The sequence below is a fragment of the Buceros rhinoceros genome, unplaced genomic scaffold, assembly GCF_000710305.1.
Source record: "Buceros rhinoceros silvestris isolate BGI_N320 unplaced genomic scaffold, ASM71030v1 scaffold32632, whole genome shotgun sequence".
NCBI lineage: Eukaryota > Metazoa > Chordata > Aves > Bucerotiformes > Bucerotidae > Buceros > Buceros rhinoceros.
The window spans coordinates 2,211-4,564 of NW_010400070.1; the positions used below are offsets into that span (position 1 = coordinate 2,211).

Genomic DNA, 2,354 nt, shown 5'->3' on the forward strand with positions numbered 1-2,354 from the left:
CGCTCCAGCCCCTCCATGTCCTTCTGGCAGGGAGGGGCCAAACTGGACCCAGTCAAGTCATCTTCAAAGCCCTGCTGAGCAGAGGACTTGACGTGGAATGCTCTGTCTTTGCCTCAAGCTTCTCGGGCTCCTGGTAGCGTTGTCCATTAGAACCGTCCTTCAAAAGCCTGTATGAGGCCCTGGGGAGAAGCTGCTCAATAGCTGAGAGGCTTTGCCAGCTGGCTGGGGAATTGCGACCTGGGGCAGATCGCGCTCCGGAGGTACCACTTGACCAAAGAATGGAACCAGCTCTGCTGGAAGGCCGGGGTGTCACGGAAGAGCTTTGGCCAAACTCCATGCGTGAAGCCTCTCCTGTTCCCACAGCTCTAGGGCTCCGGCCAGCCTTTGTCTAAAAAGGATCCATAAAATTTCTGGAGTGTTAGGAGCTTCTCTGGGTGGTGCTTCAGCTTCCGTCTAGCTGGAGGATTTGCTCTGCGAGTGTGGGATCTTCAGAAGTGACGGGGACCGAATGGACCGGATGGGCCTTTGTCCCAAGGTGGCTTCTCCAGAAAGGCCGGAACCAGCAAAGCCGAGCTCTTACGGGCTCTCTCCAACGCCAGCACCCAGCTGAATCCCTCTTCTCGTGGTCTTCTGCTCTGTGCTAGATTCAGTTCTGGTGGAACTTGCTTGTTTCTGGTGACCGTCTAGTTCTGAAGTGGTTTTGGCGCTTAGGGAGCAGCCGGGGCCCCCGTAGCTGGTTCGAGCCATCTGCACGTCCTTTGCGTGTGGCCAAACTCCAGGAATTTTCATAAACTCACAGCTCGAGTCTCCCAGAGCCTCACAGTCTGCACCAAAGGGACGCGGCGAGCACTCTGTGGGATGCTCGTTGGTCTTCAGACCCGGCTCGGTCAAAGCCCAGCTCAGATTTTCAGGGGCGCCTCCTGCCACCCTGCGTCTGACGATGGCAGCTCTCCACGCGTCCATCTCTTTGCCCAGCCCTCATCCCTCACACACGTGGTGCTCGTTCCACCGCCCTCTCTCCGTCTCCGCTCTCCCCGGGCTCTCGTCAGCTGAGCTGGCGTCGCGCCTGGCGGCCGGTGAGGCCTGGAGGAGGTGGTGGGCACCGGCTGGGCCCCTCTGGAGCCGGCGTAAACTCGTTGCCTTACGGATGGTCACTTCATAGTCCTGGGCCAGAAGGTGATGCGTGGGCTGGAGAACCACAGGAATGGCCACAGTCCCTCCTCTGCTGGAGAGTCCCGGTGTGGACATTACAGTAAAACGATGAAAAATAGGTTGGATGTTTTTTCCACTCATGACTTTTTGGGGTTCTGATGCTCTGAGTTGTCTCTCAGCAAATGTCTTCTCATCTCCCTGTTTCATTCTCCCTGTTTTTTCTTTGGTGGGAGGGTTTTTTTGTGCGTGAAGGAAGTCCCTAAGCTCCCCTTGTTTACACCTTCCCCTCTCCTCCTTGCCGCCGTGTAAACACCCAACTCGTGTTTCAGCCCGGCGTTAAATGTCAGGCGGCCAGTGGCCTGCGCCACTGCACGGGGTCTCAGTTCTTGTCTGCCTGCGGGAGCTGGGGGATTCCAGACAGAGCCCTTTGGGTGCTGCTCTGCGGGGCTTCAGTCCTCCTGGTTTATGTTCGTTCTTTTATTGCTCAATTTTTACATCAAAAGTGAATTTTAAACCCCAGTGTAAACAAGTGCACTGAGGAGCGGCTGCGGGACCTGGGGGGGCTGAGCCTGGAGCAAAGGAGGCTCCGGGGAGACCTTCTGGCTCTGACAACTCCCTGACAGGAGGCTGCAGCCAGGGGGGGTCGGTCTCTGCTCCCCAGCAACAAGCGACAGGACGAGAGGAACCGGCCTCCAGCTGCTCGCGGGGATGTTGAGGCTGTCCCTGAGGAGCCGTTTCTGTCCCGTTGGGGTTGTGCAGGCGTGTGGCAGGCTGCCCAGGGCAGTGGTGGAGTCCCCATCCCTGGAGGGGTTTCCCAGCCGTGTGGAGGTGCCGCTGAGGGACAGGGGGCAGGGGGGACCTGGCAGCGCTGGGGAACAGGGGGACTCGAGGAGATCAAAGATCTCTTCCAACCCAAATGATTCTGTGATTCTGCGGAGCTCCAGCAGGAGCCCATCAGCTGGTGATGGAGATGTGTGGATCTCCAGCGAGAACTGCAAAATCCCTTTGCCTTGGGGCAGTCACCCTCGCTGGGCCAGAGCCAGGTGGAGATCGTACCCCAAGCCCAGAGGGCTGCAACAAACGGTTCCATGGTTCTGTGAAGTTAGGTGATAAAAGTGAAAAATAATTTTGGGTTGGAAAGTGAAGACTCTTGTAATTTGAAGGTGAAACAGCAAGGGTGGGCAGAGCCTGGCGCAGGCTGC

At 57.6% G+C, this 2,354-nt stretch overlaps 1 protein-coding gene across 1 annotated transcript in view; it reads left to right on the forward strand.

The window, feature by feature from the left end:
• TNPO3 (transportin 3) overlaps positions 1-2,354 on the forward strand; it is a gene marked incomplete at its 3' end in the record, with an annotated part of 18,271 nt that overhangs the window by 1,654 nt on the left and 14,263 nt on the right. The window lies entirely within an intron of this gene.